Below are 11,557 nucleotides of genomic sequence, written 5' to 3'. Positions count from 1 at the left end.
GGAAAATTTGCATGTCTTGTTTGTGGTCCAAAGATGAAATCTCGTCATTCAAAAAGTTTAGGAAAGCAGGTGTTTGATGAGTATAGGCACTTTCTCCACAAAAATCATAAGTATCAAAATACTGAAAAACATCTTTTCAATGGGAAAGAAGAGAATACATCGAAGCCACGAAGAATGACACCTCACCTGTGGAAGTTGGAATATAATGGGCCTCTGACTGATCTTTATCCACATGGCATCTTATCTCTCTTGAATTGACGTGTCAACTTCTTATTTGCTGAGAGAATTCTGTGGGATCCACTTCATCCTTGCCACCTGTATCTATCAGGTCATTTCTCATCTCGTAGTATGACTCATCTCCTTGGGCCCACCTCTTAATCCTCAAATGTATACTCACTGAACACTTTAATTTTTCAGCCACGTCACTTTCTTACTTGCCATCTTAACCAGCTGGACTGCTTGCTTGGAGTGCCATGTCATTTCGCCATTTCGTAAAAAATATCTTTCGAGCACCTTCACCTCACGAAACTACGCCAGCCGTTAGATCTCGAGGACCTGAGCATCTATTATGCCCTTTAGTAACCTCTTTTGCCCGAGCTAAAGAACCTTTCTCTATTTCGCAGAGAATAAACTGTGAGCATCTCTCAGCCACGAAACAACGAGAGCCGTCAATTTCTTTTAGACTTGATCGCCTTTTAGCTGTGGAAAAGTCCTCACCGCTGGGTCCCGCCAAACCTTTTGACCATTTCACAAAAGGTAACTTACTGGCTTATTTCTTTTGCGAAACAACACAAGCCGTTAGATTCAAAACAAGATGGAGTCTCATTAAGCTGGATCCCAATGTACTCGGTCGGGCGCACTTATGCCTTTCGCTATTTTGCAGAGGCTAACACACTAGCAACTCCGCCCAACGAAACAACGAAAGCTGTAGATCTATTTGAGAGTTGCACGACACTTATTGGGCCTGACAAACATTAGGAAAAGGCATAAGGCGTAAAGTTTTATAATTATTTAACGACCGCCTAGGCAAGTAACAAGGGGGGACACTTTACACGATTTAAAGACCCATTACTTAAGTGAATAAAGTAATGCAGAAATAGAAGCCAGAGGGTTTTTTTTATCAGACATTTGAGCGATTAAAACCTAAAACCTCAACCCTTAAAGACCTAGAACAGATTTGAAGCGACTAATAGCATACCTGACCCAAAATTCAAAACTTAGCCAATCATGAGAAAAGAGAACCCATTTCTTAAATAATGATAACACAACATATATTGTTAGACATTAGGTTGACATCAATGACAACACATATTGCCAACATAGACATATTTACAAAGAATAAGACATATATCCCATTCTTTGCCATGACCAATCGCCCCCTCAGTGTTTCCAAGACATCCCTATCAATCAAGGATGTTTGGTAAAATGAAGAGATTTTGGGACACTGGGAAAATGTCCCCAGGGCATCCCTCGTCCTTGAAACATTCTCAAGATGTGAACTATGACCAAATATATATGGGACATGTCACTGTGTACTATTGCTTTGAACTACTTTCAGGTTGTCAGTAAGAGAGAAATATTCATATTTTAGCAAGGAGAGGGGATGGGACTACTACCACTTTAGAAAGAATCATTGTCTGAAAAATGTTACCAAACATTGGTCAAAGGTTTGTAAGAAGGGAATTCCTTCCCACACATTTAAAAAGAGCACATTTTAATGATGAAATTTTAGATTTCATTACCTTATTGAACAGAGTCATGGGGAACACAGAGAACTTTTGAATTGTGGATATGTTGATTTATTATCACTATTATATATGCTTCAGAGTATGTGAATTGGGAACAAATGATAAGTTATCATATGCATGATCAAATTGTTGATTCCTTGATGGGATATTCATCTACCTCAAGAAATAACTGTTCTCTTCTCCAACAAGAAGTGGAACTAAATGAAGATCTAACACCATGAAATTAATCCTCAAAAGGATTACTATAGTTAGTTTTGGTAGATAATGATTTGAGTAAAATACTAATGTGGCTTTATGAAACATTATGTACTAGCTTAGCATACTCTAACAACTTTGGTGTGACATGCTACATCCAATTAAGTCTCCATCGGTATCTCTATTGTGTTTATGGATTGGGATTCAATGTACTCTTTTTATACACAGATTTTACTTTCAACTGAGGAGGTTTGTATGTACTTACTTGTCTTTCGATTGTATCCCTATTTCAAGAATTTCTTCTATCAACAAATCATTTGTTGTAAGTTGTACAAGTGGAAGCTTGAACATGCCTTCCATGCTAGCCTTGTTGATACGTTCAACACCATCTTGTGCAACAAATCTTTAGAACTCCATTTTTCCAAATTGAAGAGTGAGTAGTAGGGACAATCTAGGACACTTACAGAGGTTTTGCAAGAGAGATAAATAGACCTAAATATTATGGCTTAATAATGATCAATAGGTAAATAGATAAGAAACTCTCAATATCAAAATGACTTTCTCAATTGTCTTTACTAGAAATGGATAGATATGCTAATAATGGCTTTATGATTGTATGTCAACTTTAGACTCAATCCAAGAGGAGCTATAACTAATATGCGATATCTAGATTTATGATCTCTATAATATAACAATCCCATAATTATGTTTCCACGCATCTATACCACAACACAAACATCATGCTAGTGTTTAGCCATAGCAATTGATATCCTAATTATAGAATGTGAAATATGCACATAACTATGAATAAAGATTAAGAAAAACAAAGAAAGATGCTTATTACAAAGATAAATGACTAATGGACAAGAATTGAATTCATTGTAGATAGTTTTGAATATCAAATTCACTTATTTCTGTGCATTTAGTAACTCATGTACTTGTGGCCAACCATTTATCTCTTTCATAAATTAAACACTTATTAATAACATTAAATGGCTGAGTAATTATGTTTTAGTTGAAATTGAAAATAAAATATTTTATTTCAGGACAACTCACACTATTCCCTATCATATTTCAGACTCTTGGTTTTGTTAGTAGTGGTTTGATGTCTTTGGAGCTGATCATTGCATTTCTTTAGTTACGTTTGCCAACGTACTCCCAACCTATGCCAAATTGGGAGCTTTGGAACAAGGTATGGACATCCATCAAAGCATAAAAGATAGAGGAATTTTGTCAGATGTAGTTGCAACTGCACAAAATGGATTTGTTGAGAAGGCTTTAGAAACTTTCAAGCAAATGCAATCGACAGGTGTAAAGCCAAATTCCACGACCATTGCTACTATCCTCCCTGCCTGTGCCAAAATGGGAGATTTGGAATAGGGTATGGACATTCATCGAAGCATAAAGGATAGAGAAATTTTGTCAGATGTTGTAGTTGTAACTGCCCTGGCAGACATGCATGCAAAATGTGGAGCATAGACAAGGCATGTGAACTATTTGATAGAATGCCTGAAAGAAATGTTGTCTCGTGGACTGCAACGATTGCTAGATATGCACACAATGGATTTGTCGAAAAGGCTTTAGACATTTTTAAGCAAATGAAATTGGAAGGCATAAAGCCAAATTCCACAACCTTTGCCAACATCCTCCCTGCCTGTGCAAAAATGGGAGCTTTGGAATAGGGTATGGACATCCATCAAAGCATAACGGATAGAGGAATTTTGTTAGGTGTTGTACTTGCAAATGCCCTGATTGACATGAATGCAAAATGTGGAAACATGGACAAGGCTCGTGAATTGTTTGATACGATGCCGTAAAGAGATGTGATCTCATGTGAACAATCAACACATGCGTATACGGGAGGAAGGGATTGCTGCTACAAAATTGAACGCTCACTCCTCAATCACAATTCTATGGTTTTATGAGATTAAACTAGGAGAATTAACCACCACATGTATATTTTTTGCAGCATGAAATTAAAAACTAGGGCATTTTGAATCTACCTTTTGCACAGGATTTCCTTCGACGCGGGTGTGATGTTCTTGGGGGTTGAAGTTGCCACGGATGCCTACGCGGGATTGCAATTCACAAATGAATTCCCAACCTCTTTTTTTATTTTGTAATGGCCGCTGTCATTGGAATTACGATGAACTTGAGAACTTTTTTGAAAAAAAGAAAATTCTCATTGCTAATGCCTTCTTCGTCGAAACCAAATGGGAAATTTCCATCGGAATTACGACTAATGCGGGCATTTTTTAAAAAAAATTCACTTTTGGCCACAATATACCTTCTCCATCAAAAACCTCAGTTGAAAATCTAGTCCAAATGTATTAGTGAGATACATAGATGTCTATTATTATGACATTGTGGATATTCATGTACATTTGAACACTGGAAATACATAATCATGTATATAGTTGATATGATTAGGTTGTGCTATTTGATTGATTCCTTGTTATTGTTGATGACGTGGTTTAGTTTTAAGAGGTTTTTTTATCTCCTTGATGCTTATTTAGTTCCTTGACTATGGTAAATTAATTGTGGATTTTTTTAGCAAATCAAATCATTAGGTGATTTGGTGTTTGAGAATTGAGATCTTTAATTTATCATTTTTTGATATCTTTTACGAGCTACGGACGTGATAGTGGTTTTCTACCTATTGCTAATATAGGTGACTTTATGTGAATTGTCCAAATCCACATGTATTTTTAATGTTGATGTAAATACAATCAATTATTCTTTTCTATGTTTATTCATGGATTGGTATGTTGTGAAGGGATTTGAGAGCACATAGATAATTAGAGTACCTATATACTTAATTATTTGTTATATTAGCATATTTTTTATCACAATATTATGGATAGCCTGGTTACATTACCTTCAATGGGAACTTTTTATAGTAATATTTTGGTGATGGTTTATCTTCTTTGATTATTTATCTTGGCTTTACTTTATTTTCTATAGCTATTGGTATAGTAGTTGATTGTGTGGACCATATATGATTTTAATTAGGTGATGGTTATAAGGATGTGATGTATACTTTGTGTATCGATGTAATTTGGAATTAGGGTTTCACCAACTAAGATAATAAAACCAATAATTAACCAAATTAACCAAACATTGAAAGAGGGGTGAACCTAATAGATCTAGCCACAATCCAAGTAAGGAAAGGGCTGAAATTTTGATTAGATTCACTGGTTGTTAATAATACCCTTTTTCTAAATGGAATTTGGAAGGTAATTGTGAAATTAGGGTAAAATGATAAATAATTGAAGTAAACTATTGAAAATAGATTGCTACAGATATCCCACAAAGCCACAAACTGAGATTTGGGCAAAAGAAAATGTTTAGAACCTATTCCCAGAAGTTTGACCTAATTTTTTAGAACCACGTAGTACAGATTCATCTTGGTCCTCTTAATTTTTCTCCATTAAAGGTTGAACCTGTTCATTGATGTCAACTCTATTGGAATTCCCTAGTATATATCTTGAACCTGTTTCTTGCATATAGAAAGAAAGGGAAAGAAGTTGGGGATATGGGTTTTCCTTAGGTCAAACCATAGTTTAGGAATTTACCTTGAAATTGAGATAATAATTGAAATGTGATTACTGCAAAATGCTTTCCTTTTGAGGGAAAGGCCAGATATGAAGTAAAAATTCTTGTAAATGAAATATACCTTGATGAAGTTGTGTTTGATCCTCATGCAAAGGTTTTAGTGTTTTATGTATAATGTCTTCAAATAAGGTTGATCATGGATGCCATCTTGAATGCATAAACTTGACTTCACTTCTATTCCAATACTTGATGAATGACTGAATACTTTCTCACTTGAATTTACTAGATTGTAGTTGAGATATTGATTGAGATTAGGTTTCAAATGGGAGGGGTAGACCTCTTTTTATACTTGATTTCTTGAAAAATTAATTAAATTTTTGGAGTACGCCGACACAGGATCAAATTTCTTGCTCATTTGAGAAGACTATTGTTGGAACCCGAAATGGCTCTTGATTAGGAGGACCAAGGCGCTGGGCACCTTGGCCATGAGCTAGGACCAAGGCGCCCAATGCCCTGGTCCAAAGAATCAGGACTCTATCTCAGAGAAAGGGTAGGGAAGAAGGTTAAAAAGTAGGATTCCAGGTCATGTGAGTAGAATTAGAACAAGCATCAGGCATCGAATGTCAAAGCACCAAGGTGAGGTCTACATGAGGACAAAATTGTATGTCGATAAAATTTATGATGCCACATTTAGCCCCCACTTTAGTGGGAGTATGAGACTAAGCATACTCATGGTAAAGTACAAAGTTACATTTAAAATATTTCACCAAGATATCAAAGAGACAAGATACACCAATCCCCCAAGGACTTAAGAATCTTACTACTCTAATATCAAGATAAAAGGGGCAACACATGAGAGAGAGAGAGAGAGAGAGAGAGAGAGAGAGAGAGAGAGAGAGAGAGAGAGAGAGAGAGAGAATGACTACATAGAGTTTGCAAAGTAACTTGCATATTGAAACATGTCATGGTGTGTGCATAAAGTGTAACATTGAGTGTAGTGTATTCCCCCATATTAAAGTGATTCCATACACCTTATCGGGAGAAATTTCTTTAAGGTAGCATGCATCCAAAAAGACAAGCATGTTACCACAATGAGATGCCTCCAAGAAAGGACAAATCAAAGGATAATAGTCACAAAAACATATAGGAAAAAGAACATAAGGGATCCACTAACTTAGGGTTTAGTATGCCCTTATGATACATAATGTATATCAATAACATCTATATTGAATTGATCTCATCCCTCAAAGGTGGTGGAACTAAAAACATAATGAAAGAAGAGAATAAGAGAGAGAAAACAAGTGCCTTTTTTTGAGTCAACATGAAAGAGACCACAAATAAATATAAACACTTTGCATCATCCCCAAGTAGACTACACAAGGCGCAACATATATAAGAATTGAGATACAAATAGAGGAATATCACAACAGATTCAATTTATTTATTACCTTGCACCAATGGAGTAAAAAGGGTCATTTAAAGAGAACCAAACATAACACAAAACATCTCAAGTGACACAATATGGGGGAAGCACATTACAAACAAGCAAACACGCAAAAGATAATCCATGATACAAATAAAGATAGTCAAGAAAATTATCAGCTTCTCAATCTTGTTGAACATCATTTAGGGATGGTGAACAAGATGCAAGAGGAGCCACTTCTAGCATAGTAGATGGAGCTACTAAAATTTCCAAACAAGGACAATTTTCTAATGATGAATCACTTTGTTTGTCACTAGGAGCTAGGGTTAATGCTTGTGAAAAATGCGAGGATAATTCATACATATCATAAGAATCATTAGAATCAACATTGTTAGCATGAACAACATTATCACCACCCATATCATCATCTAGATTAATAAAAATAGGATCTTTAACATGAAAAGAAGTTGAACCATCACTTTTCTTAAGATTTTTTAATTTAGGAGATTTGAGTCGAACTTCCTTGTTAGGGCTAGGAAAAGGCTGGAAAAAATGGGATCAAGTCAACATTTGGTGTCTTCAAGGAGGAAATGGTTTGGAAAGTAAGCTCACGAGCCTTAGCATGGTGTGTTTGTTGACATTCTCTTGCACAACTATTACTTTTAGTTTTAGTCAATACTTGCAAGGGTTGAGGATGAATAGACATTCACCATACACCATACACATTGGATCAATGAGCACCCCTCATGAGAGTTTGTCTTTGATGTTCATAGTGATATATAGTGGGCCATTAGGTGCAACAATAGTTTCATTAGGATCAAAAGTAATGCATGTATTTTGGAGGTAAAGGTTTGCCAACAAGGTTCACAACATTATTAGGTTCTAGGCTAAGGTCATTAGGAGAAAAATCAAGACTCGAACTCAATAACATTGGTAGAATGAGAAGGTAATAGATTGGAGATTTATTCCCTTTATAATTGACACCAACTAGGGATATAGTATTGTTATCAATGAATTATTTAATCTTATTTCTCAACCTATAACACTTCTTAATATCATGACCAGGTTGATGGTGATATTGGCAAAAAGATTTAGGATCATGGTAAGGTGGAAAAGGTTTAGAAGTGTTAATTGGATTGATGGGAGGAATTTGCAACACATTAGAATTAATTAACCTCAACATTATACTATTTAAAGAATCAGAAAGAGGAGTTAATTATTTCCAAGGTATTTGGATAAAGGGGCTACACCTAATGACGTGGTTGCTACTTGATTGTTGATGTTGTCATCTATCTTGACGAAACCTTTGTTAAGTTTTAAATTCACAATATATTGTTGAGCACTCTCATTCTTATTAATAGGAGCCATTGAAGAGGATGATTCAAATTGAATCACTTGAAGTTGATAATTATGAAGCACTGCACACAATTGTGTAAAGGAAGTAAACTCAGAAAATAGAAGCTTATCTCCAATATATTTTTATAAATTAGCAATGGAATTTTTGTTGAACATCATGATCAGGCACTTGTAAGAAATCTCAGAATGCAAATGTTTATATCTACCAATAAAATTAGTTACTTTTTATTTAACTGCTTGCTTACAATTAATCAAATCAGTCAAAGTAATCTTATAACCAATATTATTTTGAAATTTTTGAATGAAAGAATTATCCAATTGTTGAGAAAAAGTAATAGAATACAAAGACAAAGAATAATACCATTGCAAATATTCATCTCTAAGGGTTATAGTAAAGAATTTAGCGACAAGTCTTTGATCATGAGAAAAATCACTACACAATGTTTGAAATGTCTTCACATGAGTCAAGGGGTCACCTTTTCCATTTTACAACTCCAATTAAGGGACTTCCATATTCTTAGGAGGAACCGCATGAACAATGTCATCGGACAGTGGGCTCGCTACATCAAATGTGGGAGCATTGAACTTGGGTTGATTTATGGAAGTTAATTGATGTTGGAGGGCTATAACAACTTGGGATAAGTTATTGATGGTCACTTCAACTAAAGGATTGAAATTGGAATGTTGGATTGTCATGGAGGAGTAATATTTTTGTATATGGGTGAAGGTTGAGAATAAGGAGGTGGACCATTATGGTCTGTTGGTATGGCAGATGGTTGTGAAACAAATGGAAGACTCACAAAAGGAGGTATATAAGAATATTGATTAATAAGATTTCCCCCATAACTAACATGTATAAAAGTGACATTTTGTGTGGAAGTATTCATGATATAAGATGTAAATATAGGCACACTAGGAAAGGATGTAAGCATAGGAATAGAATGGTTAACTTGGCTAGTGTTTTGAGAACAACCAAGGAACACAACTTTTGATTGGCATAATATTAATGTAAACAATATGAGAAAGGCCACACAACAAATCCACACCTTCTTTATCACTTTGCACCATTGTTTTTAATCCTTCAATCAAGGGGATTGCCTCACTTTTTGCGTATTGTTGACTCATCCATTGTTGAAGATTCTCAAATTCACTATCAATCTTCTTTGATTGGTCAGTAGTTACCCTAGTTAGTGATTCATCCACATCATGAGAAGTATAAGGAGAATGTGGATAAATGATATCATTTGTTGGATTAGAGGAAACACAAGCATTCTCATGGAACAAGTTATCCAACTGAGGCTCTATGTCCTTAGTTTTTAAACCTTGGGAGGCCTTAAGTATAGAACTTCTTCTCACTAGAATATTTTATGTAAGACTAATGGTAACAAAACTTGTGCTCAAAGGAAGAAAAATTGGATGCCAAAGCTATGGTTAAGCAATGCAATTCTTTGTAAAAATGATTAATTAAGCAATTTGAATTGTGATATTGAATATTAGATGCCTCTAAATCTGAACATAACTCGTCATAATAATCATACTTGAAAACAAAATTGAAAAATTATGCAACCCACAAGTCAATTTTAGAATAATAAATTAGGTTTTATTATGAAATTAACCACTAAATATATGTAATTCAATTGCAAATATGAATTATGAGTTCAAAAATAAATGTTGAATTGCATACAAATTAGATCTAATATAATAAATCAGAAACAAGCATGAAAGAAGTTGAGTTCACCAAAATGTATTAGTGTAATTTGGAATTAGGGTTTCACCAATTAAGATAATAAAATCACTATTAACCAAATTAACGAAATATTGAAAGAGGGTTGAACCTAATAGATATAACCACAATCCAATTAAGGAAAGGGTTGAAATTATAATTAGATTCATTGGTTGTTAATAGCATAAAACTTTGTCCTCACTTAGACCTCACCTTGGTGCTTCAACATTCAATGCCCAATGTTGTGTTCTGATTCTACTTGCACCACCTAGAATCCTTCCTTTTCACCTTCTTCCCTACTCTTCCTCCAAGTTGGATTCCTAATTCTTAGGACTGGGGTGTTGGGTGCCCCGTTCCTCCTAATTAGGATCCATTTTGGGTCCCCACAATGGTCATCTCAAATGAGCGAGAAATATGATCCTGTGTTGGCCTACTTAGAAAATTTAATTATTTTTGGGCGGTCGAGTATAAAAGGAGGTATACCCCTCTCAAAAAATCAAATAGATCTTTATTTATTTTATTCCCCTTTTCTGTTAACTTTCCAAATGTTAGTGAGTGTAATAATTTGCCTATAGAAACCCAAGATTTAGAGGCCAATGAATAGAACAAAAGCAAGAGAGAACAAAATAGACAAGAACAAATTGTATTCTCATCAAGATGCAAAATGCCCAACTAAGTATAATGTACATGTGTCTACATATATAGGCAAGGTAAAAGGAGAAGAGAGAACACAAGGATGACATGTGGCTCAATGAGATGCAAGGGTAGGTAGGAGTAGGTAGGAGAAAACAATAGATAATTACACTAAAGGTGGAATTTATCCTACAACCATATTCTCTAGATATGCAATTCCCTAAGTGCCTCATATGCAAATTACTATGATATGCATTACCTAAGTTAACTTAAGTAAAGTATAATTACATGAGACATAAATTACACCAACATCCCCCCACCTTAAGTGCAACTTAGGGGAATGTAGACTCAAGATAACAATGGAAGATGGGTCCCGGATACTAGGCCATGTTAGGTACCCATGTACAAAAACAATGCAATCTCTCACAAATAGAGAAAGGGAGAAAACCCAGTGAAAAAAAACCACCCCCCAAAAGAGAGATGAAACAATAAAAGAACTCTCAAAGAAGAATGTGAAGGAAAAAACCCATGTGAGGAAAAAGTCCCCCCCATAAGAGAGAAGAAGAGAGACCAGGTAGCCCCCATCCCCTCAATGTAGAATTTGCACCAATTGTAGAAGCTTGAAATTGAATGAAGAAGCTGCTCCATGATCATCGAACAACATTTCTCCCCTTAAGAAGAAACAAAACCAAAGGTGTATGAATGAAGTCTCCCCAATCCTGAAAGGAAGATGTAGGAAGAAAACTCAAGATGTATGGAGTTTCTGAAAACTTCTCGAGTGTCCCTATGCCGATGCTAAATGTTGCCCCTTCCAAATTAGGTGTACTAGGCCACACTGATAAAAAAGAAAATTGAGGATCCAGTAAAGAGGAATGTAGGACATAATCCAAAGACTCAAGTGTCTCCTCTAAAGATAAATAGACC

The sequence above is a fragment of the Cryptomeria japonica genome, chromosome 3 (genome assembly GCF_030272615.1).
Source record: "Cryptomeria japonica chromosome 3, Sugi_1.0, whole genome shotgun sequence".
In the NCBI taxonomy this organism is placed as follows: domain Eukaryota; kingdom Viridiplantae; phylum Streptophyta; class Pinopsida; order Cupressales; family Cupressaceae; genus Cryptomeria; species Cryptomeria japonica.
Note: the sequence above shows the minus strand (reverse complement) of the source record.